The sequence below is a fragment of the Myotis brandtii genome, unplaced genomic scaffold (assembly GCF_000412655.1).
Source record: "Myotis brandtii unplaced genomic scaffold, ASM41265v1 scaffold268, whole genome shotgun sequence".
Lineage (NCBI taxonomy): Eukaryota > Metazoa > Chordata > Mammalia > Chiroptera > Vespertilionidae > Myotis > Myotis brandtii.
The window spans coordinates 3,757,828-3,784,414 of record NW_005360187.1 but is presented as its reverse complement, the minus strand read 5'-3'; the positions used below and the strand labels follow the sequence as shown (position 1 = coordinate 3,784,414).

General features: G+C 38.5%; 1 protein-coding gene across 9 annotated transcripts in view; it reads left to right on the top strand.

The window, feature by feature from the left end:
- Nucleotides 1-26,587, top strand: part of LOC102261779 (chromosome unknown open reading frame, human C3orf67) — a 218,853-nt gene that overhangs the window by 21,403 nt on the left and 170,863 nt on the right. The window contains exon 2 of one of the 9 annotated variants that reach the window (XM_014541381.1): nucleotides 4,575-4,631. The exons of the other annotated variants lie outside the window; for them this stretch is intronic. The gene's annotated coding sequence lies outside the window, so the exon portion shown is untranslated. The remainder of the gene's footprint in view (nucleotides 1-4,574; nucleotides 4,632-26,587) is intronic. 9 annotated transcript variants of the gene reach the window in all.

Below are 26,587 nucleotides of genomic sequence, written 5' to 3'. Positions count from 1 at the left end.
AGACCTCCTGGTTCATAGGTCAATGCTTAACCACTGAGCCACGCCCCACGCTGACTATTTTTAAGTTCCTTGCATGGCAATCCCATTCAGCCCCTCTTATCCTGATCTCTACCACTTATACTTTGAGATTCTTCATAAGCAGTGGTGTGGGCACTGGTGGGTAGGTGGCCTTTTGATAAAAGGTATGCAAGACACTTGATTGAACTTTTTGCTGATGGGCACTCTTTTTTTAAATAACAAATTAAGCTTTATTTGTGTCCCCAAGTACTTGAATTTACCACTCTAGCCTAAGTAATATATTGTTTTAAGTAATTTAACAATAATAAAGCTTTAATTTCTAAGAAATTGATAACTATCTTAGGTTTATCTTAGTCCTAGCAAGAGAGCAGCTGTAAGTAAGCCTGACTACTCCTTTGTTACCCTGTTATTAATGCTGTTGGCCTGTGTAAGGATGGGAAACATTTTCAGAGGTGTTGGGATTAAGGATTAAATTTTGAATGCAGTTGACTATAATCATAGATTCTCTTGTTCTCATATCCACATGAACGTTTTGATTTTCCAAATGGTTTTAGTTTTACAGTTTTAGCAAGAGAAATATCTTTTGACCTGATACAAGGTCAAAATTATTAAATAACATAGGGAAGACACTCTCTGTTCTGACATTGTGAATTTATCAGATTATAAGAAAATATATTAACTTTGCATTTGCATTTGTTACTAATAGGTAATAAAAATATTTTGCTGTTTTAGGAAGTAATGACAGAGACCATGTTTTTACAAGTAAGGAAGTAGAATGAGTATAGTTTGTCTAACTATAGCTTTTTTCCCTCTTAAATGAAAGGACTTATTTTCAGCACCTTTAGTGTTTCACTATATTTCTGGCAGCATACCCCCAGGCTATTTTAAATAATACATTTCTCCCACAGCTTAAAAAGTCACACAGCAAAAGATAGCTGGCTTCTAAAATTTTCCATTGTCAGAGTGGGAGAGGCATTTTGTTTTACAAAGAAACATTCACACATCAAGAGGTTTTCATAAGTGGAGTTTTGCCAGCTGGCTTATTAACTTAATAATAATTTCTCCAACATCTTCCTGTGGGTCTCATGTGCACTGGATGACTAAACTGCTCAGGGTGAGGTCATGCATCTGTGGGTTAGCAGATGCCTCAGAACCAGCAACAGCTCTGCTTGAGGAATCAGTCAGGCATCAAATGATTGAGTTCCTGTTATTGTCGGGCAGTGTGTTAGACATGGGGGAGCCAATCTACTTTGAATCTATATATTCCACGCACCCCCCCCCTTTACTGCCACCCTCCTGGTCCTTAACCACCGTCACATTTCCCTTGATCTACTGTTCGAGGATCCCAGTGAGTTTCCCAGATTCTTCTCTTGTCCTTTTCCAATCTAGTCTCCACACTGCAGCTAGAGTGATCCTTCTGTAATCACAAAAGCAACTGTAATTCCCATTGTACTGCAAATAAACTCCCAAACCCTTGATACTCCTATGTGCTCTGGTAGCTCACCTCTCCCTTCTCATCTCACCACTCTGCCCTGCAGTCACCATTTGCAGCCATGCTGGCTCCTTTCCAGCCATACTGGCTTTCCCTTCCTCACACCCTTCCAGTGAGGTCTCTTCTTAGGTCCTGTGCACAAGTGGTTTAAATCCCCATTTCTTTGCCCAACTGGAGTGGCTCGGTTGGAGCATTGTCAGGGCATGGACCTGGGTTTTGGGATCGTCTCCGTTCAGGGCACATGTGATCAATGTTTCTCACATCAGTGTTTCTCACACTCTCTCTCCCCCTTCCTTTCTGTAAGCATGTTCTCCAATGATGATTTTTTTTAAAAAATCCCCATTTCTTTGCCTTGCCTACTCCTACTCAGCCTTCTCATCACAGCTTGTGTCCCGTCTTCACAGAGATCTTACTTAATTTCCCTTAACTAAATGAGTTCCATCTCTTATGCTCTTTTCTAACAGCCTGCTCTTTTCCTTTATTACAATACCAGTTTGTAATTATATTTTTACCTGATTATCTGTCTTTTTTAGTAGACTTTGAGTTCCATGAGGACTGGGACCCTGTCTGTCTACCCATCATGATATTTCAGCACCTAACAATGCCTCGCCCAGAAGCTCTCAAATCTGGATGAGTGGGCTGGAGGGGACTAATGGACAGAAATGGATAAACAGGACCCAATATAGTTTACTCTTAGGGTGAAAGATCAGTTGAAAGCCTATTTAAATACATCTTGATAAATGTTATGATGACATAAGAGCAAGACCTATGGGGAACATGTGTGGTATTAGGTAGAAGTAAGCGCATAGGCTTGAAACTAGACAGATCCATTGTCAAATCCTTCTTTACCTCTGTAGGACTTGAGGCAAATTATTTAACTCACCTTCACCATGGGATGAGAGTAATAATACCTACCTCACAGAAGTGTCATAAGAATTCAATGAGAAAATTTATATAAAATATAATGGCTAATATTTGTTAAGCACTTACTAGATACTGGCCTTTGCTCTAAGTACTTTAATTGTTTATTTCACTTAATCTTTAAAACAAGCGGTAATGTTAATTATTGCCTCTGTTTTACCATTGAGGAAACTGAAGTCCAGAAAGGTTAAGGAATCTGCTAGAGATTATAGACCTACTCACTAGCTCTTAGAGCCAGAATTCAAACTTGTAGTCTAAATCTACACTTTAACTTAGCCAAAAGGCAACAAAGTAATAATGTAGTCTAAATCTAGAACTTGTGCTCTGTACTGCCATGCCATGCTGCCATACTTCTAAATATTGTTATTTTTCTAACTATACGTAGGTACATATCTAGTAGATATAATTTATTTGAGTTTTGGTACAAGATGAAAGTGCTAAGCCTTCTGCATCATTTTTAGGGGCTCCTCAATATAGTATTACTAGTGGCCTGGTGCACGAAATTTGTGCACATTAAAAGGGAATTCATTAGAGGAAATATTTTAATATTGCTATTTGTCCTTTCTCTATAATAGAAGTGTCAGAGATGAAAGAAAATTAGTAAAATGTATATGAAAATAATATATAAATTTATTGATAAATAAACAATAACAGCCTCACATCCCCCAGCCTCGCCGTGCATGCAGCCCTACCCACCCACACCTGCTGCGCACGCAGCCTCCTGCTGATTGGTCATTACAGCGTGAGGGCATCATGACTATTTGCACATTAGCCTTTTATTATATAGGATCATTAGAGTTCCAGGAAGGAAAGGTCTTTCATTCTGAGATGTTCCTGTTTCTGTCTTTACCCTTTTCAGAGAAAAGTGCCTGAGAATTAAAGGAAGAATTTTACCCAAATCTTTTTTGTTTTAGTACTTTGCATCTCAGATGTGGCATATTACACTTTCTTTTTTAAATGAAAGCTAAGACTCAACTTTACTTCTCTGTTGATTCTTTATTTTTGTTCATACTGAGATCTTTTTTTTTTCTTTAACATCTAAAAAATATAATATTCAGAATCTTGCACCTGTGGGTAAGGTGCTTTCAGAGCTTAATAACCATTACATTTTGCATGTAGAGCCAAGGGAGCACTGCACTAACACTTAATATCTGTAGCAATACAGTAACAGAATTCTCTCATATTTCTCTCTTTTGGTGTCAGCATACAAAAGAAAATCTCCTCCCTGCTTTATACAAATAAACCCTATGTTTTGATTTGCTTATTTCTTAGTATTAGTTGCAATTTTCATTTCCAAAGTATTTTAGTATACCTGTGTCTCACTGTTTGACCTGAAGTTAAATGATTTAATAAACAACAACTTTTTAAGAATTCTTTCATTTTGTGGTCCCTTCTGTACTGCAGCATCATGGCAGTGGGAAGCCAGCAGCTCCCCTGTGTGGGTTGATAGGTGTTACAGAGCCTGGAGGCAGACATCTGGTGCACGGGAGAAGCTCCATGAACCAGAGCTCTTGGAAGGGAACCAACTGCATCTTGAAATAGAAATCCATTTTGCTAAATTTGATACTGCCAATCATACTAAGGGACTTTGGTCTATTACAATTTTTGACAGGGATTGTATTTATTTTACTGAATATTGTTGATCTGCATTAATTCCTTTTTTCTATCCTTATTTTGTCCTGATCTTGGTGAATTATGAGATTTGTAATGTTAATGCCTCTAAGAGAATTGACATTATTTTTCTCATTTTTACTCAGCTCAACCAGTGCTTTTTTGACATATGGGATGAACACACTATGAAAGCCAGTGGTGGGCATCATCTTATTTGGAGAGGTTGGGATCCCTAGCCTATGGATCCTAAGGCATATTTTTATCAAAATGGTTCACATGTTGGATCCTTAGCTGTTTGGAGTACTACTTGCACTTGAAATCTGATAAAGGAAATTCTTAAAAAAAGAAAGAGCCCCCCTAAAAGGGTCACTAGTCCTTACAAATTTTAACTGATTCTTTGTGATCTCTTTATTGCAATATTTTGAATTTGAAGTATATCTGAGTAGAGTGTAATGATTTTAACCTAGAATTCAATCTAGGATTTATGATGCTTATTTCAGTTTTTGTTTCATCCTTTTGCTCAGTCCGCTAGTTATATGCCTTTGGACCAGACACTTAAATTCTGTCTCAGTTGCCTCTTCAGTAAATGGTAATGTGACCTTTTATTTTTATTTTTTTTTAGTTTTAATTACCAGAGTTAATTGGTGATATTAGGTTTTTCCTAAGAAATTTTAGGAGGTTTATATTTATGTGGATTACTCAGAGCTTTTTTCCCCATTTCCATAAAATAGATCATTGAAACATAGCTATCCTACAAAAGTAAGCTTTAGCATTAAGGTAATTTAATGAAAATTACTCTTACATCACCTTTTCTGTATTGATACTAGTGAGTTAGACAAAGAAGTCAGGAGAGAAATTTAATAGAAATTTCAGATTCTTCTATCCTATTGAATTCTGCTCCTACTGTCCCTTCTTTGGTGATGTTGGAGACAGTAGACTCCTTTGAAACTTTAAACCAAGTAAAGTGAATATGGCCTCACAGCTGCCGACCCATTCTTTTCACATGTCACCAGTCTCCTTCAGCCACTTTAAAGCTAGCCAGCAGAGTTGAGAGAACACCTCAATTTGATATCTTTAGGTCAGAATGACATTGGTGAGAGCTTTTGAAGTTGTGTACATTTAACCAAGCATAGCTCTTCCTGTGGAAAATTTATCTTTTCTTCATTTTGATGCCTTCCTTTGAAGAAAATAGTGGTTGCTATGTAGCTCTTAAATTATTTATTTTTTAAAAAATGTTATCTAAGTGCAGTATATTATATTATCCAATGAAATCATTTGCCACTGAGTGAATATATCGCTAAACTGTGTGTATAGAACTAAGCAAAAGTGGCCAGTGGTTGCTCTTTTTTAAGCTAGAAATATTGTATACTAAAGTGATAACGACATTGCAAGTTTCATTAGCATTTTGAATGCATTTCATGGCTAATTCCAACTTCTATTTTTTCTTTTTAAAATCATCAGTATTTAAATCTCAGTATTTTAATTATATCCAATTAATGTTTTTGCATAATCAGTATATTTTGTTACATGCATTAGTAAAAAGCACTTTAATATGCTTTGCATACTGACTTTCATAATATATTAAATTTGCATGCCTTAAAATAGATTTTATGTGGAAGTTTTAGATAACACATGTGGTCTTACATAAACCAGATGCAATATTCTTTATTGAATAAATGTTCTTTGAGAAATCTTTTCTTCCTTGTTTTTAGTTCATTTATTTTACTTTTCTAAATTATTTTTTAAAAATTCTTTAGATAACCTTGATACATGTTGAAAGCTAAAATAAAATGTTAGCAAAAGAAAAATTGCACATACAGAAATATTTGGAAGTGTTCTTACTCTGTAAAATTGTAATAAAGGCCATACATTTGTTAATCACTGTGCAGTTCAACGATTGCCTTATACATTATCAAGTCAGGGTCCTGTGATGGGTTGGATGATAAGCCTAGAAGTCATTGGCTCTGCCATGTGTTAGCTTGAAGACCCTGGGCAAGTTGATGAACCCTCTGTGTGTCACAGGTTCCTCTGTGTAACAGGGATGGTATTTACACCTATTTATTATTGAATAATTATGAGGATTAAATTGGATAATGCCAAGTAGAAACTGTACAGTAAATATTAATTTTACATCCCTAAATATAGGTAGGAATGCAGGGATATTTGATTTTTAAATTGTGCTTCTGAAACATTTTAAGACAATTTGAGCATGTCTATTTGATCCTATAGATCCGCTTTCTTTGATTGCTTGTCATTGTGCATGTGGGCAAATATGGCTGCCACATTCCTCTATAGTCTTAGACCTCCAATACCCATCACTATCTGATTAGGTTCATTATGTGTATCGTCAAGTTCAAAAAATTTGAAAGAGTAATCAAGATTGGTCCTTGGCTTAGTATTGCTCTGTCTTTGGTTTTGGTTTCAGAGGTAAGCTGGGGCAGATTCCCGGAGAAGAGGGTGTAGGCAAGGCAGGCAGATGGACTGATAACCCACTGCACTGCTCTTTGAGTATGGAGACTTGTCACCTGCCCAGAACCTTACAGATATGTCTGAGCCCCTCTAGTGGCATTCAGCCGTACATAGTAGCCACATTTTTTTTATTACAGTCAGATTTACTTTGATACCACTCTTATACTAGTTTTTACACTTAATTTACCTGAAATCCTAAGGTTTTCTCAATGGTACTGTATAAACTGTCTTTAGTCAGGGTAGACTCTGCTTTGTGTAGTCACTCAAGGACTAAGCCACAGTTCTTCAGTACTTTTCTAGCTAAATAATAACTGACTAGTTAAGTTTATTGAACAGTTAGATTTATTGAAAATCTACAACATGTTAGGCTCATTCTATACTGTATTTGCCAGGGTTGCTAAGGTAACTTACACCAATTTCATATATTTGTCTCACATTACCTGAGAGCTGCAGGTGAACTGTAGCTCTGCTTTAGCTCTAGGTTGACTATGTGTTGGTTCTGTGTCATCTCATTCCAGAACCTGGATCGAACATACATGCCCTATCAGGGACATGCTGTTCTTCAGGCAAGGGCAGAAGAGCAAGAGTCTGAGCAGAACCACACAATTGAATTTAAAGTTTCTCCTCAGATATGTGTGGCATATGTCACTCTACTTACATCCATTGGCCAATGCAAGTCATATGACTAAGCCTATAGTCAATGGGACAGGGATGTATAAACCTCCTACACAAAAGAGGGTAATGAATGATTTTGAACACTGGTAACATACACCAACTCATAAACATTATCTCAGTTATCACAGCACTCTTAAATGTGTAAATCATCACCATTGTATAATTTATTAATTTAACAATTATGTATTGAGCACCTACAATGTCCTAGACACTATACTATTGAATTAATACCCCCACTATCCTATCATGTATTTTGACAACATGGGCTTATTTTATATAAAATGTTGTGACTCCTGGGTGTGCTCATGCTTTCCTTCTTCTACAACAGCAGTTCTCACATTTTTTTGGTCTCAGGACCCTTTTATACTCTTAAATGTATCGAAGGCTCCAAAAAGCTTTAGTTTATGTGGGTTGTATCTGTCAGTAGTTACCACATTAGAAATTAAAACTAATTTAAAAGATATTATTTAGAAATAGTAACCCCATTACATGCTAGCATAAATAACTCTAAATAACTATAGCATAAAATATCTTTATTTTCCAAAACAAAAGAAAAAATGGCAAAGAGTGTCATTGTTTTACATTGTTTTAAATCTCTTTAGTATCTGGCTAAATAGAAGATAGGTGCATTCTCATATCTGCCTCCATATCCAGTCTCTTGTGATATATCATATCGCCTCTGGAAAATTCCACTGTATACTTGTGAGAGAATGGGGTGGAAATGATAAATAATATCTTACTATTGTTCTGAAAATCGTTTTTACCTAAAGAGCCCTTTAAAGGGTCTTGGAAACCCTTAAGAGTCCCAAACCACCCTTTGAAAACTAAGGGTCCTTACCACACTTTGAGAACTGCTATTCTAAAGTATATTCTGAAGCAAATACATGGCATCCTCACTGAGTGCATTTTCCCAGAGTGTCACTATCTGTTAATCTACTTTATAAGTTAGGTAACTTTATTAGTCAAGCTAACCTGCTGTAAGAGACAATCCCCAAATCTCAGGGGCTTGACACAGTAAATGTTCATTTCTTACACATAGCACAATCCATTGCAAGTCAGTGGAAGGGACCCATGCTCCTTCCATCTTCCATCTAAGCCTTGGAGGCCTGTGCTGGATTCTGTGCATCTGTTCAGCAAACAAGAGAAGAGAGAGCCCTGAGAATCACATGGGAGGATATTTGAGATCACATTCCTCTGGCCAGAACTCATATACTGCCCATAACAGCATTGGAGGCTGGGAAATGTAATTTGGTTGTATGTTCAGAAGGAAACAACAGAGTTTGGCCAAGACAAACCATCTTCTACAAGAATAATCAACTAAGTTTCTAAAAAACAAGTTAAAAAAAACGTTATGATTTGTTGTTAGCTTTTTTTGCCCTTATGAAACGTGGCACACAGTGCAAAACAGTGATGCCTCATGCTTTGATAAGTGTTGTGGAACATGCGATCTAAAATTAATTTTTAAATATTTTTATCTTTTTATTTTGAAATAATTTCAAACTTAAAAGTTGCAAAAATAGCACAAAGAACTGTCATAAACCTTTTACCCAAATTCACTAGGTAACATTCTGGCACATTTGCTTTTACTTTTTGTATGTGTGTATATACATATGTGGGTGTGTACATATACATTCCCCCCCCCCACCCACAAACTATGAGAGAAAGTTGCAGACTTCATACCCCTTTACTAAATACTTTAGTGTGTATCTACTAAGAACAAAAACACTCCATTACATAGCCATGGTACAGTTTTAAAAATCAGGTCTATAAACGTTGACTCAACACTATTATCTATAGTATAGATCTACTGTCCTTTGTAGCAATTAAGTTTTGGGTCTAGGATTACATTTTGCATTTAGTTTTCTTGTTTCTTTAGTCTCTATTAATTTGGAATAGTTTCTCAGCCTTTCTATGCCTTTCACATTATGCGTTATTTTATAGAATGCCCCTTGATTGAGTTTGTCTGATATTTCCTTATTAGATTCAGGTTATATGTTTTTGGCAGAAATAGTATGAAAGAGATGTTGTGTCCTCATTGCATTTTATCAGGAGGCACATGATGTCAGTATGTTCTGTTATAAGTGATGTTAACTTTGATCACTTGGTTAAGGTGATACTTGTCAGGTTTCCTTATGGTTAAGTTACTGTTTTTCTCTTTAATAAGTTATTTCTGGGGAACATACTTTAATAGTGTAAATATCTGGGTTTCATCAAACTTTTATTTACTAGTTTAGCATGATAATTCTGGCCTAAACCAATTTTTACTATAATGGTTGCAAAATAGAGTGAATTGTAAAGTTATTTACTAATTACACACGTAAGAAACAAGCGTGGTAGACATTTACTGGTTCTCTGCCTAGCATATTTTGCGGCATTTTTCTCTTCCTAAAATTACCTCCTCCTGCCTAATGATAGCCTGTGTACTTCTAGTAAAACTGATCACAACATAGTCCCTGGTGTGGGCTTTGATTGATAGGTCAACCAGCACATGCCAGTCAGCCACATTTATTCTTTTAGGAGTGGGAATCTGAGTTACTCTGGCCCAGTCAGAGTGTTTGGGATGCTGCACTAAAGCTCTGTATCCATATGGCTCCCGTCCTGTGACCCTGAGGATAAAGCTGACCCGGGTGGCAGAAGGGGAGAAATAGAAGAAAGGAATTGGGTCATTGATGACTGTTTTGAGCAAGGTCATTCGACCCTGAAGTCTATGCTACTTCCATAGTTTCCATTTATTAAGTGAGCTAGCTTGAGTTGGGCTTTCTGTTTACTTTTGACATCGAGAAACTAAAATTCCTGGTAACAGATAAATAGTAATAGCTACTACTATTTTTATCCGATATTTTTTAAATGGTAAGAATGATGTATGTGTAAAACATTTTCAACACCCAACAAGAAGAAATGAGTATGAGGGTTCTTTGTTTTCTCACCAGCTTGGTAGAGGCTACTAAGGAAGGTTAAAGAATTGGCAATACATATCGCATGTGCCCAAGCGCACACCAGCTCATTTTCAGTAGTAAAGTTGTTATGGTTGTGGCGATGGGCTACTGATTTGGACTGATTTTAGTTAACCAAACCAACCTGAGTGAATTAACACACAGTGTGGCCATCAGATGTACGTAGTTGGGTGTCATGGGAAGCCCAAGGACAGTAGCCCAGCTGGGTGTGGAAGCCAGGACTAGAAAACCTTAAGTGCACACTCTTTCATCTCAGCTTTTTCTGTTTCTGCTTCATTTCCAGCTCCACCGGGCAATTTCAAAGTACCTAGCGAGATAATATGATTGAGTTAGGGCCAGGCATTCATTCCTGTTCAGTTCAGTTGTGCTCATTCATATATAAGTAGTTTCAGAAGAGCTAGCCATGAAGGTTCAGGGATTTCAGGGCATGATTCAGACTCCAGAGTTGGCTACTAGAGAAACAGTTTTGCCACAGCCAGCTCGGGGCACAATCAGGAAAAAATGGCCTGTGATGCCTTTCTTCTGTCCCAGGACTCCTGCCCCTCATTGTTAGCCTCGTTGTTTCTCTCATTGAATTCTTGCTAAGATGCTCACTAATACAATCTTAAGGTTTGGGTTGTAATAATTTCCAGGAAGTTTTTTATTTTACTAAGGCAGTGTTTTACACCAGCAGCATCAACAATCTGGAAATTTGTTAGAACTGGAAATCCCAGGGCCCCTCTCCTGAAGTGCAGGGAGAGAAAGTGGGGACAGGGCCAGCAGTTCCTAGTTTAACTAGTCCTCTGTGTGATACTGGCACTGAAGTTTGAAAGCCATTACTTTGGGGATTCCTGAAAACGCACAGGTGGCCAGAACCGGGGGCTTCTGGCGTTTGTTTCAGCTGCACACATTGGTACTGCTCGAATGTGGAATCATGGCCAAGTCGCCTCACCCAGTGCTTCAGAAAAGACCCCTAATCTCTGGCCTCTAAAGAGTAGAAGAGACTTCAACAACCAAAAGGTTACTGTCCCCAGCTCCAGAGCCTCCAGTTTAGCCCCAAGAGACCACCATATATCCAGCATTTCTTGGACATTTTTCTGCCTGTGTGCAGAAGTCTCCTCTTCCTTCCCCACCTCCATCCGCTTTCTTCTCTTTCTTGTCCTTTTTTCCTCCCCTTTCACTCCGTCTGGTTTCTTCTCTCTCTTCCCCTCCCTCCTCCTCTTTCCCTAGCTTCTCTTGCCTTGTCTTTCCTCTTCCCCTTTCTTTATTCTTGCCCTTTGTCTTCTACTTCTTACTTTTTCTTTTTCCTTCTTCCTTCTCCTTCTCATTTCTTGTAATTCTCCACCAGTTGCTCCTCTTTTTCCTCCCACTTTTCTTGGTAAGGATAAACTTACTCAAGATGAGAAGGTGAAGGCCTGAGGAAGTGGTAAATGTCATTTCTATAGTCCTGGTTGCTACCCACACACATCCTTAGACACCCAAGGATGTTAACTTTATCCAGGGTCTGAGGAAGACCTGGACCTTATGCTCTTCAGCTCTCAGTCCCCTCAGCCTCCCAGCTCACCCCCTCCGTAACCCCAGGCAAAATCTCCCACTGTCCTGTGCTAGTGAGTGTTCACCAGTTAGCTCTGGGGTAGAGGGTAGATATTGAGGAGCCCTGATTTTTAGCATTTGCTAATTTCTGTGGTGTAATGGCCACTTTCAAGCTACCGGCCTGACATCACTGAATGAGGAACTGGGAAGAGATGCTCACAGTGGATTCTCACAAACCAATCAAATCTGTTCATCACACATTAAAGAGGGCCTCACCAGCTGTGGTCCATATGCAGGACCAGTGCTTTCCCCCATTAGTGCAGATGTTTGGGGGTTAACCACTAATGAGTGAATTACTGTAATTTGAAACACAAGATGTTAGTTCACTTCTTAACAGACTCAGTTTTTAGGACAGACATTGTCCTAATTAAAAGCAGCAGTTTATAATTGCTACAACACTACCTTTTAGTTTGATTCAATAAAATTCAGCTGCAAATACTGCCAAAAAAAATTGCAGCCCTTTCAATGATTTGTAAATCCTTTTACATGTGAGTCTGAGCTCAATCAAAATATCACTATAAATTGACAACACTTTTGGATTATAGATATAATAAAGTTTCAGTTACTATTCAGTTAAAATGTAGAATATCATCCAGTCACCCTATCTCTTTTATTTGCATTCTACAGCCTCTCTGGTGGATTTTTATTATTTTTAAGTAGCTTCACATTATATTTTATGATACATTTCCTGCAACAGTTTTGCATACAGATGGAAATGTTGGGAATTTAGTTTAAGGCTGATCTTATTTTTTTTTATTATTCTGTTATGTGATTGATCTGGTCAGTGAACAAGAAATTCTTCGAGGCCATCCATCACTCCAGGCAGCAGCTGAGCTAAACCTTCTAACTCACTGCTTCCAGTCAGTCATGCAAGATTCGGGTTATAAATATTGAATGTGCAAACAACTGTTTAAATTAGCTGTCCTATCAGTTTTATGCTATTTCAGTAGAAAAGCAAGCTGATATATTGTTTAGTGGCAAGAAGTAGGAGACAGTGAATTTAGTATTATCCTTTCATACGTCATTGAATTCATCCTGTTGGCAAATATTTAAAATAGTTAGATCAAATTAATTCTTGATCCCTTAAGTGAAATTAGAAGTAAGGCAACTGAGCATGTAATTTATGTAGCTTTTTGGGGTTTTATATTCAGCAGTAGCAAGACTGTTAATAATTATAAATGTAGCCATCTGTCATAAATATAGTAGCCAATTGTAAATGCTTAGTTCTGTGAATTTTGTTACCTCTTTGCAATAACAAATAGCTTAATATTTAGAAAATATTTGGGCAGGAAGAAAAGTAGCAACTGGTTTATCCTACCATTCCTGGTAAGCATCTAGAATATTGAACATGTGCAGGTGTTTGTTCTTCTGCTCCTTGGATTTGTAACAAGTGTGCCTGCTTTCACTGGTGTTGATATACGCAGTAGATAAAATGCCAACCATTTGTAGTGACTCCTGGGAGCCATTTGGTATGTAATGAATTTAGGTAAAGTTCCAAAATTGCTATCTGTGTTTTAAGTTTACTCCCCAAATTATATTATGCCAGGAGCATCCTTTCAAGTAGAAGATGTATCGAAGCCTACATTATTACTAACACATATGAACTGCTTACCAAAGAGAAAATTATAGGCATGCAAGGTGTTTAGTAGCGTGTCTCTTAGCAGTTGGAGTGAACCTAACAGAAAAGTTGGGCAATAGTTTATGTTTCTTTTTGTGCCAAACACTGCTCATTGCTTATCCATTTTTCTCTTCTTCCTTTAGCAGAATTTTGGTAAGGGTAGCAGTGAGCCCAGCTAAAGAGACACACCTTCCTAGACTCCCTGGTAGCTGGAGATGGTCACAAGCCCTAGTTCTGGCCAATGAAATACAAGTAGGATTTGCTTGATAGTACCACTTAGCAAAGCTTTTTAAAAGGGACAGACTCATAGGGCTAACTTTTTCTTTATCCCTATGTCATTTGTCACTTTGTTCTTCACTTGTTTTTTGCCTAAACAATTAATATGATGCATGGAGGGACACACACCTTTTGAGACTGAGAGATCTGGCTTGGCTGTAGCCTAGATGCCAGATCTTGAGGCCACTGGAGAGTTCTCTGTTCTCAGTCTTGCCCGTGGCCTTTTCTGCCTTGGGAGATCTTTTTCCCCCTGCTGCCTGACACTCTGTAAAGGCCTTGACTTTTTTGGAAAGGTCTCTTTGCTCTCCTGGTCACCCCTGGCCTGTGGTAGCTGAAACACCAGAGTGCTTAGATGAATTTCTCTCTACTTTCCAGTTCCACCCTCTGCATTCCGTGTACCACCCCCTAGGACTTGGTGGAGACTCCTGGGAAAAGTTGGTGAGGACAGGCTTGCTTTGGGTGGGGCCTCTCAGAATTCTGAGCCCTCCTTCAGCCAACATGCAGCTGTGAAAAGCCAGGCTCTTTTCTCTATCCCCATCCATAGCCCACTCTGTCTTCCTTCTGCCCTGCAGAAATAAGAACAGCCATGGGTCTCCCCTTTGCTATGAAGGGCTCATTCACTCTGGAATTTAGTTCATTTAGGTCTTTTTTGCATCCTCAGCTCTCTAGTAGGTCTTTTTGTAGTTTATCAGATTTGTTTTGGTTGTTGGGATGAGAGTAAAAGTATTTTGCCACTTTCTATATCCTAACCTCCTCTCTCTCTTCCCTTCCATCCATCCATCCATTCATGGTGTGTGTGTGTGTGTGTGTGTGTGTGTGTGTGTGTGTGTGTGTGATGTAGGGATATTTTAAAATATGGTGTCTTGGGTATCATTTCCCTTTCTGTACATCCCCAAATTACCAAAAGGTATTTTCCTATGTCTGTCACAAGTTTCAGCTTTCCTAAGGAAATAAGAGATTCCTTTTACTGAGAACCACATTTGTTTTACCTATTTCCGTGTGTCTATGATATTTTGCAAACGAGGATTTACTAATTCATATTGTCTTTTAGGCTTCATCAAATCTAGAAATGAGACTAATCAATGTTTAAATTTGATTTATTCACAAATAATGTAGTTTCTAATGACCACAAAGAAGATTAAAAATCGGATGATGAAAGCATTTAATTACATTAGTATATTGAAATAAAAGCTAGTGATGGATAGTTCTATGACAGAAAAAAGTGGTCTTATGTTAAACATGGTGTTATCAGTATTATTTTGTATCAGTTGAGTTTATCTACAGTGGCTAAAGTGATGTAAAGTGACTGAATACCATCCTGAAGTTTAATTCGTTTACAAATTACATGAAAGCAAAATATAAAAGTTATGAGAGCAAAGTTCCTACATGATACATTTTAGTTTGTTATAGTCTCTCATGAGAGTGGTATTTACCACAGAACATAGTGTTGTGTAAAATGCCTTTGTATTGGTGAGTTTTTTGTTGTTGTTGTTTTGTTTTTTTTTTGTGGTTTTTTTTTCAAAACAAACTGCTCCAAGATTCTAAGGCATAAAAGTATTATGTATTGTTTCTCGAGCATCTGTGAGGTGGGTTGAAGTTGGCTGATCTTGGCTGGGCTTGCCTGGGCAGCTGTGCTTGAAACCATTCCGGGCAGTTGGCCTGCACGTATCCCTTTTGTACTATAACAGAAGGACCCTATCCTCTCCCAGCAGGAGACAGATATAGTAGTGGGGTTGGCCAAGTACCATATGACACACACACTTAAGCCCAGTGAAGAAGAGCACACACTGAGTCTAAAACAGGAAGATATTCCTGTACAATGTGTCAAGTTCAGCACAGGCTGTGAGGACTCTCATTATTTCTTGGTAAGGAAGTGTTCCAGGCCCAAGGCCAATTCTTATGCAGCTGAGAGAGGGTTGAAAGACTGAACACATGAATCTGCCTTCCCCAACAGATACATGTCACTAAGAGAACATAGTGGGTCTGTTAAGAGAGTCCCTTCTCTTTTAACTTAAACATACACTATTTTGAAAAGAGCCGTTAGTAATTGGGGGCAATGAAAAGAAAATTAGAAAACCTTCATTGAACTATACAGTGGGGCCTTGACTTACGAGTTTAATTCCTTCCGAGACCGAGCTCGTTAAGGAGCTCGTTAAGGAGCTCATTAACTCAAATTACTCTGTCAACTCAATGCAAAAAATCTGCCGAGAGACAGCTGGTATCTCAAAAAACTCGTTAGTCGGGACACTCGTAAGTCAAGGCCCCACTGTATTTTGTTTTAATTATAGGCTCCTGTGCTTTCTTCCTGAGGTTAGTTTCACAACTTTCCTGAAATGCTGTACAGTGGTGAAATTAGGATTGACCAATTTTACCATCATCAGGTATAGTCTTTCACTTACATACATTGATTGCTCTATTTTCATATCATGTCTGCAAAATAGAAGCAGATATTTTCAGACTTTTGCCCCAGTAAAATGAGTTTCATCTGTCTGTGCCTAGACTCATTACTATCACAAACACTGTGTCTCTGAAATTCTTAACTTGGATCTTTTATGGGGATACCTGTGGATTGCTTTGGCATATATATGACTATTAGTTAAGAAGGCAAAGAACAGTACTATAAATATAACCCAACTATAAAAGCAGTCAATAGCTGGCTATTCTAAAAGATATCTAACTTTCTAAGTATTAATTCTGTGTCTTATTCTCTTAAATAGATTAGATTACATAATACCTATAAATATTAACAAGTTTCTGACTAATAGATCTGTGTAGCTAATCTTCACCTCCTTCTGTCCTATTCATAAATTCTGTAGAATGGTGATACCTGGTTGCCCATACCCATCCATTCTCTCTGCTGGAGAGAGAGAGAGAGAGAGAGAGAGAGAGAGAGAGAGAGAGAGAAATAGCAAAGTGGGTTGTTAATAATTCATAAAATGAATATTTACTTTCAGGTGATTGAGAGTCTTATCTATAGTACTAGAGGCCTGGTGTATGAAATTCATGCACTGGGAGGGGGTGTCCCTCAGCCCAGCCTGTGCCCTCTCGCAATCTGGGACCCTTCGGGAAGGGTCCCTAGGCCTGGCCGGTGATCAGGGCCTATTGGGGCTTTCCTTCCCCCGGCTGCTGGCAGCTGATCTCACCCTCACCACTGCCACTGCTTGCCATCTCTGTGGCGCTGCACCCCCCTCCGCCATCGGTCACCTCCCTCTGTGGGCGACAGGCGTTGGGTGCGATCGCTTGGCTGGCCTGGGCCTCCCTCTGCAGGGTGATCGCTGGATGGCCCCGCACACACACCATAGCATCGCTGGCCAGTGGCCTGGGCCTCCCTCTGCAGGGTGATCATGGGGCGATGGCGGGGGGCGGGGGGGCCACCAATTGCATCGCACCCGCCTTGGCTGGCCTGGCACCAGTGCGTGTCATAGCATGGTCGTCCGGACGGTCCTTCTGCTTTCTGGTCGTTCAGTTGATTTGCATATTATACTTTTATTATTATAGATTTCTTTATTCTTACACCTCTTTCTGTACTGCATTTTTAATGTGAGTAATCAGTGCATTTTCTGCCCCTTTTGAACTCCGGTAACTTTTGAAATGCTTATAAAATAGGTCTTTTGATTCATCATATAACCACAGGAAAGAACACAGGATTTTCTCTCAGCGATCCTGGATGTCTTATAGCTTTGTCAGTAACCAAGACCTTGTGCAAGTGATTTTATTATTTAAGAGCCCCAGTTTCTTTTTGTGTAAAAGGAAAAAATGCCTACTTAATGTGAGTATTAATTTTTATAAGAAAATGCTTTTTAAGCTGTATGAATATTAGTTCTTGTTGTAAGACAGCGATAAGCACTCTCTTTTTTATGTAAACTTTAAGGAACAGCCCAGCCTCTTGGGTAAGGGAGAAAGGTAAAGAAAAATAGAACCAATCCCAATTAATAACAATCCCAAGAATATTGATTTGGTATCCTTCACTACTATGCTTGATCACACCACGCATATCAGATTTGTGGCTGAGAGTAGGAATAATAGAATGTAAAATTCAGAAGTTCTTTCTGTGGTATTAATTTGTAAGTAACTGTATTATCTTTTTTCCTTATGGTGGTGTCCAGGATACACATCAGTATTTCTTATAATCAAAATTGTAGGATCATCAATGACCTTAATACATAAATTACTAATTATGTTTTAGCATTTTTTTTAAATATATATTTTATTGATTTTTTACAGAGAGGAAGAGAGAGGGATAGAGAGTTGGAAACATTGATGAGAGAGAAACAGCGATCAGCCGCCTCCTGCACACCCCCTACTGGGGATGTTGCCCGCAACCAAGGTATATGCCCTTGACCAGAATCGAACCTGGGACCTTTCAGTCCGCAGGCTGACGCTCTATCCACTGAGCCAAACCGGTTAGGGCATGTTTTAGCATTTTTAATGAGAGTTTAATTAACAGTCAACAATGCCTAACACATGATAGTTTCTCAATAAAATTTATTGAATGAATGAGTGAATGATTTCACATTTAACAAAAATACTTCCACCAGCTTTCTTGCTTAAAGCCATTTTAGTTATATGTAAAGTACATTGTTAGGAAACATTAATTTTTCTCAGTGACTTTTGTATGGAAATTGGAGATGTGGCCTCTGGGTGGGAAGCTGATGTTTATTCAGCACGTGTGTGTGTGTGTGTGTGTGTGTGTGTGTGTGTGTGTGTGAGAGAGAGAGAGAGAGAGAGAGAGAGAGAGAGAGAGATGTGCTCATGTTAGCATATTCTCAGCCACTCGGGAATAAGGAGGTATTTATACTTTTTGTAGATGATGAAACTGAGGTCCTAAGAATATCTTCTGAAGGCTTCTCATCAGGTTAACAGAACTGGGACTCCAGCTCAGTTCTGTCAGGTTCTGACAATCCATGCACTTTTAACTTCATTGTTCTCCCTCCTAGACAAATAGTTAAGATGGTGGCCAATCACATGGCATGTTAGTACACTGCGGGTATTTTTAATGCAAAAGTTAGTCTTATTTGGTAGTTAACTTTGTATTTAGACGGTTCTCTGCTTTGGAATCCTTTCTTCCCCTCCAGCCACACTGACTGGCGGAAGCCTGGGGAACCTCTGATTCCTGTGAGAGGAGATAGTCAGGTCAGGTGCTTCCCCTTCCTCCCTGAGGCGCCCCTCATCTCAAGTATTGCCTGGCTGCTTCTCTGCACTTGAGAGATTAGAAAAGACTTTCTCCTTCAAAGGCCAAACCCCCAAAGCACCAGGTTCCACCCTTTTTCTCTTGTGGTGTGCCTTTCTGTCCATCTGATGGTCAGGTAGAGGCAATATTCTGGGCCCTGTGTTTTTACAGTAATATCAAAGAATCTTGGAGTAGAAAGTGTCCAGATTCAGTACATCATCAATTATAATTTATCGTGCTGTGTTAATTATTTTAACAATGATTTAAATTTTCTGGGTCTCCTTTCCTTTCTTCTGTTTCTACTCAGCAGGCTTCAGCCCTTTGAATTTAGTCTTTTTTTTTCTAACTCTTATTTCTTTAAGATTTAATTTTTTAAGCCTCTTGGAATTAAGAAACTAGGTGAGTTCTTTTCATTCTTTAATTTAAATCCAGATTTCTCTGTTTTTTTCGTCATCAACTTCACAACTCTCTTAATGGGGTGATGTCCTTTTATAGCTGAGTTTCTAGTCAGTGCCATCAATTTTAGTTCAAAATGATGGTATTTTTCATACATTATATTTCTTCGAAGCTCCAACTCAGTTGGTGCCTACTGGACTCTGCCCCAGCTATATGGGTCATCGTGTGAGGAGAGCTGAATTTATATGCCACCCCCGACCTTGCTTTCTGTGGGATCCTATTTGTCTAACTCCTTGCTGAGGCCCTCATGCCCTCTCCCCACAGATAGTCCACCAGGCATTGTTATTGAGAAAGTTACCTATTTGTTCTTGCTGTGTGTCAGGAAGGGCAAAAGATGAAATAAGGTATGTGGGCATTTGCAATCCTGTGAGGTTAGACCTGTTCACCTTCAAAGCTAGGGGTTTGGAGTATATCCTTAAGAGAACTTATTGGCCCTCATGTTCAGTCCTCCAAGCTCAGGGCAGGGCAGCCCTTCCACCTCATACTTGGTTCACTTATTGGTCATATTTCTTCCATGGTGAGATGAGCTTCATGAAGTGGAGACCATGTTTCATGACCCTTCTGCATTTCCCCACAATGCCTGTGAGCTTGGGGATATCATTAGAGGCTGCCAGAGAGAACATGCAGAGATGAACTAGGAACAGCCCCTGTCTTGGGGCAGCACCTGTCTAGGAGCACTGCCTCTGCTCTAAAGCAGAGATGTTATGCCTGCATCACTGAATCAAGGATTCCAATTTAAGGAGGGAGCAGTATGTGAAGTGGTAAGAGTGTGCTCTAGATAGAGCCAGATTGTCTGGTTTATGTCCTGCCTCGCTACTTACTGTCTGTGAAAACTTTGAGCTTCAGCTTTCTCATCTGTGGGGTGGGGATAATAATAGTACTTATTTCACAGGGTTATTGTGAGGATTAAATGTTAGTGTAGGTGTTGGGCACATAATAATTTCATAAATATTAGGTATTATAAATAACAAGTAACACATATGAAAGCTCCTAGAATTGCCTAGAACAATGCTACTCAAAGTGGCCATCTTCAGTGAGATGAGGAACTTATGTCATGATGTAAATCAACACTCACTTTTTTGAAAAGCTCTTGTTAGGAAAAAAAAGTATGCTTGGTGATAAAGCTGATTTACATCCAGGCTCTGGATGCTTCTCTTCTTTATAGACAGTAACAAACAGCTGACTGACCACACCTTTTGTTTCCCTGGCCTAGGACATAGTAGGTTGTCAGTAAATTTGTTACATATTTTTGCCTGAAAAATCTTTCTACTTAAGGTGTCTACTTAAGTAAATTTCTTACTTAATGAATTTTATAGATTTAAAGTCCTCTGTTTATCACACCTTATATATAGGTTATACTTATTTAGTCTTTCTGTAGCTTCAAAATTACAGATAGGGGAAATTACAGCCATTTGGGGGGTAAAAACTGTGACTATTTTTTCAGTAGTGCGTAGATAAAGGCAGCTGTATGGGCCATTGTGTGAAGTCTAAAATGGGTTTTTCCAGGTAGCAGGAAGACAGAGTGATATCCTCATTTTCTTTTCTCATTATGTTAGCATTTATTTATAAATATAAAACTAAACACAGTTAATACAGGCGAGATTTTTTTATGTAAATACGTTTGGAAACTATGCCTGTTGTTTACCAAAAAATTCAAGTATGGTGTTGTTACCTAGAAAGGAATTAATATTATGTTAGTACTTTTTTTCAAGAAAAAATCAAACTCATGGGCACAGACAACAGTGCGGTGATTGCCAGCAGGAATTTAGGGTGCGGGGTGGGGGGAGCAGAAGGTAGAAGAGGATAAAGGATAAATAGTGATGGAAGGAGACTTGACTTGGGGTGATGAACACACAATATAGTGTACAGATGATGTGTTGTGGAATTGTGCACCTGAAACTGTATAATTTTGTTAACCAGTTTCACCCCAATGAATTCAATAAAAAGGAAACAGCACATACACACTCACAAAAGACTTTTTTTTTTTTTCAGTTTCATTTATACCAAAGCAATTTAACATGAAATTTATCATTCTGTTAGTCTGGTTTCTCCAGAAAAATGGAACTAATAATACATATTATATAGCACTATAATATTTTATATGTTACATATTGTATTATACATAAAAAGAGATTTATTTTAAGAACTTGGCTCATACATTAGGGCCAGCTGGAGGCCAGGAAAGCCCATGGTGTGGTTCTAGTCTGAGCCCCAAATCTTGAGAACCAGGGGATGGTATAGGCTCCAGTCAGAGTTGCAGTCAGAGTCCAAGTCCAAAGGCAGAAGACCAGTGTCCCAGCTTGAAGATAGGCAGAGAATGAATTTTCCCTTCCTGTGCCTTTTGTTCTCTTCAGGCCTTCAACAGATTGGAGGAGGCCCACCCACATTGGGGAGGGCAATCTGCTTTACTCGGTCTGCAGGTTCAAATGTTAATCTCATCCAGAAACACCCTCAGAGACACGCCCAGAATGATGTTTAACCAAATATCTGGGCACTCCTTGGCCCAGTCAAGTCAACAATAAAATTAGCCATCACAGTACTATTAGACACAGTGCCTCCTATGTAAAGGTGAACTTCTTTGATTCCTAGAGGATGGATTTTATTCATACTCAAAATTAATTTCTTAGCCTAGTTTGGGATTTTAATTCCTTATTTTTAAATAAAATTTATTTTATTCTCTTTTTAATTTCTACAAGTAGTATATTTTTATGAGAGGTTAACAGTCATTTCTGCTGCATTATAATTGAAAACTTAAAAGACATATGCCAGTGGTTGTTCTGAAAATTGTCAGTTGCAGGAGAATCCTGTTTCCTAGCTAAAAAGTAGATTCTATAGATTGCAGAGGAAACCTTTGAGTGATGGGGCAAAAGAAGACAGGCTGCTTTGTGCAGCTGTATCTCCTGATATCTTCTTAAATGGCATCCTGAGGATGTGCAATGAAGGTGGTAACCCTCTGTCATCCCAGCAAAAAGGGATGCAGGTAGTGCAGCCTGAAGGTTCTCGGGGCATGGAGGAAAACGTTTCAAAAACAGAAAAGGACCATTTGAAAATGCAAAAGAAAATGGATATCCTAGGAATGAATTGGATTATTTTTTCACTGATAGTGGTCCTATAATCCTAAGGAACAGTACCATAGCTCCACCTACTGCATGAAGAGGCAAAGAGGCAAAACACTGCAGGTTAAAAAGAACCTGGCTTCCCCCACCCTAGGATTTCTTTTCTTTTCTTTTTTTTTTAATCTTTTAGTTCTTCACCCAGCAAAGTCATTGTAACTATTCCTATTTTTTGCTTCCAATCATCCTTTCTTTCCTCTTCTTGCCAATTTCATGTTTGAAAGGTTTATGGATATCATTTTAAAAGCTGACATTTCAAAGAAAACATAATAGGAAATTATAATTTGACTAGAGGCTCAATGCACAAAATTCATGCAAGGGGCTTGGCCCTCGTAGCCCCTCGCAGCCCCTCGCAGCCCCTCGCAGCCTCAGCCGGCCCTCACAGCCCTGGCTTCATCTGGAAGGTCATATGGACAGTCATTCTGCTGTTTGGTCGAATTAGCATATTAGCTCTTTTTATATAGGATGATTTGGTTGAGGTGTCTGGAAATACATACACATACAGCACAATTTAGATATATAGTGTGCTTGAATAAAATATGCATGAGAAAGATTAGAGAAGAGGGAAGGAAGGCAGTATCAATATCTGATGAGAAGATGGGATGGGGGTTTAAAGTCTTGAATTCCCTGACACCAATTTGCTCGGTGCCTTGGGCAAGTTGCTTAACTTTCTTTATGTGCTGCAGTTTCTCCATTTTAAAGAGGATAATGGCATGCATATGCCTTTTCTCTGCCTCATAGAATTCTTATCAGAATGATAGAAGATCAAGTAATGCCCCACTTATCCAGCCTTCATACTTCCAGCCTCAGCCATCTGTAATGAATCTCGGAAGCAGGCAGGGAAAAGGGCTAAGAGCCAGGACAGAACTAGATGCTTTGAGAAAAGGCAAAGCCTTTTGACTTGAAATTATGTGTAAAGTAAGCTCAGTGTGCAAAGTCAGCTGGTGCATGTGTGCATGTATGTACGCACATGCGTGTATGTGTGTTTCTTCTCTGAAGTGTTTCCCTCTCTGTAGTAACTTAGGAAAACAGATTTTTTTAAAAAAAATGGAAAGATAGAAATTCACCAGGAAGCTAACTGGAGAAGAGATCCCAGAAGTCCAGCAGCATTCTCGAGCCAGAATTGGGAGTAAACAGCTTTCTGTATTTCAGTTAATCACACTGTGCTGGGTCTCTGTTTCAGGGTTTACACGTCTTAGCAGAAGTTTTCTGAATCATGTCTACAATGCTCTTTTACAAAGAAGTTTATGCTGCATTTTAGGAAGAGTTCCATTAAAAATGTCTTTAAAGGGATATGCATCATTTATGTTGAAAATCAATATATATGGACTGTCTCATTTTTTTTTCCATATTGGTAGATACATTTGGTACTACTTAGATATATTTTGATTTCTTCAATCAAATGGAAAATTATTCCCCCCAAATTTCTTCCTTATGATTTTTAATCTGATTTAAATCACTTTCCAAATCACTTTAAAGACAAAATATAAAGAGTTAGATTCTGGAAAATTGATTTTGAGGGTCAGGAGGTGTGTGTCTTACAAAATAAAAATGTATTTTACATTTATAAAAAATAAATTAAATGTATTTTATTGTATTTAGCCTCTTATAAAAAAGGCTTTCTTTTAGGGGTAGAACCAAAAACTTAGTACTGGGTGGATGTTTATATAGATATTTTTTTACATACTTTAAATGACTAAGCATTATATTTTCATGCAGTAAGGGTAACAAATTTTTTACATATTTCATATTGAAATGCTTTTAAATAACACTAGAGGCCCGGTGCACGAATTCGTGCACCGGTGGGGTCCCTCGGCCTGGCCTGTGGGGATCAGACTGAAATCGGCTCTCCGACATCCGCTGAGGGGTCTTGGATTGTGAGAGGGCACAAGTCAGGCCAAAGGACCCCATTGGTGCACGATCGGCGCCAGGGAGGGACCGCTGGAGGGCTCCAGGATGTGTCCAGCCCATCTCGCCCAGTCCCGATCAACCAGACCCCAGCAGCAAGCTAACCTACCAGTTGGAACGTCTGCCCCCTGGTGGTCAGTGCACATCATAACCACTGGTAGAATGGTAGAACGAATGTTGGACACTTAGCATATTAGGCTTTTATTATATAGGATTGTCATTAAAATATGTGCTAAATTTATAATAGTAAACTTGAACAAATCCAAAATTATTTATATATTTATTGTCTGATGGAGGCAGGCAAAAAGTGACAACACCCCTAGTGTTCTTTTCCCATCTGAGATGGGAAAATCCTTTTAGAATTCAATGATGTTGGTATAGATCAGAATTTCTTAAACTATTTGAAGTATCAGATGTTGTTGTTTTTTTTGTTTCTTTTATTTTAATCTCCTGTTTGTCTTAGACCAATATGTTGTTCAACTAACTGTACATAGTTCCACTGCATAGTTAGGGCTATTCATGTGTCTTTGACAACCCCTAAATTGGTCTATACCAGTGGTTCTCAACCTTCCTAATGCCGCGACCCTTTAATACAGTTCCTCACGTTGTGGTGACCCCCAATTTCATTGTTACAAATTGAACATAATTAAAGCATAGTGATTAATCTCAAAAACAACATGTAATTATATATGTGTTTTCCGATGGTCTTAGGCGACCCCTGTGAAAGGGTCGTTTGACCCCCAAAGGGGTGGCGACCCACAGGTTGAGAACCGCTGGTCTATACCCTGCCCAACGAGATGAGTCCAGTGATCACTTACTTACTTGAATGTCACAGCAATGTCAAGTTGCTATACAAGTTTCTGAATACTTTTAATTTTGGTCATGAACCAATAACAATCTACTTGCAGGCTAGCACCTTGAAGTAGCACTGGATACATTAGTGCCACACATACCCAGGAACCAGACTGCCTGGGTTTGAATACTGGCTTAGCCAACCCCAGGGACATCATTTAACCTCTTGGGATAACAATACTAACCCATCTCATAGGGTTGCCATAAGCATTGTGTGAACAAAGTACTTAGTCCCCTAAAACTTAATAACTTAATAGTTTGCTTATTTCATGTTTAACAGCAGTCATATTGTTACTACCAGGTAAATCAGCCAAGTTGAATTTTGAACCTACATGAAACTTCAATATTTTGCCAACTTACCTAGAATACTTGTTTTGAAAGCTAATTTACTTTTAAAGCTTATATTTTCAGCAAATATAGCCCATCTAAGTCAAGGGTATTATTCTGGGGGAGTGTGATTCATGCATTCAGTATGAAGGAATGACTCAAACATTAAAGAATATTGAATATTGACTGTTTATTGAACAAGCCTTTTCATATTCAACCATTAGAGGGCATCATCTGGTTCCTAGGCGGTAAGCAGTTTGTCACTGAGCTTCTGTTGGAAGTCACAGCTGAAGAAATCTGGCTGGAGATGTATATATCTGCTTTCTTGATTACAAAGATGTTATTGTTGGTTTCTTAGCTTGAACTATTTTACTTAGCCTGCAAAACATTTAAGTCTGCATGCTTGGTGCTGTAGAGACTAAAACAAATGTGAGTCCTTTGAGTTATCCATAATGAAATATCATTAATAGTTCTGCATTAGTGATATGCTATCATCAATGGGGAGTTCTCTACTTTAGTAACTACTAGTATTTCTTCTGGCAGAACTGATGAGTATTCATTTCTTACAGAAATAACTATAAATTGTCGAAGATGTATGGGGAACAATTGGATTTTTTATAGTGTAGAACAAAAGGTATAGAAAACATTATAAATGCCTTCCTGTGAAAAGAGACTTATTCAATCTTTTGTTGTGATTGTGTACCTAGAAAACATATATTTAGTGTTTTTGTTCATTTTTCATTTGATAAATATTTATTAGTGCCCATTATGTACCAAGTACAGTTCTAAGTGCTGAGGATATTTTTAATGATCAAAGCAGACGTTTATAGGGAGGCAGGAAAGAAAAACACATTTAAAGAAAGAATAAAAAATTAAGTTGTGTTATGGAGTAAATAGAGCAATAAGAAGGTACACCGAAAAATCTACTTAAGGAAAAGTGGTGGGGATAGGCACCTCTATGGAAGTAGCATTTGAACTCAGACCCAAAAGGCAAGAAGAGCGGGGAAGGAACATTTCAGCAGGTGGGGAGGCTGTTGTTTACTCTGTGCTGTATCTCTTACCAGGCATATCAAAGAACTCATCAGTAGTGGTAGATACTGTGTCTTTTCTCTGGCTGTTTATAACCTGCAGTGGAAGAATACAGAAATGACTGCC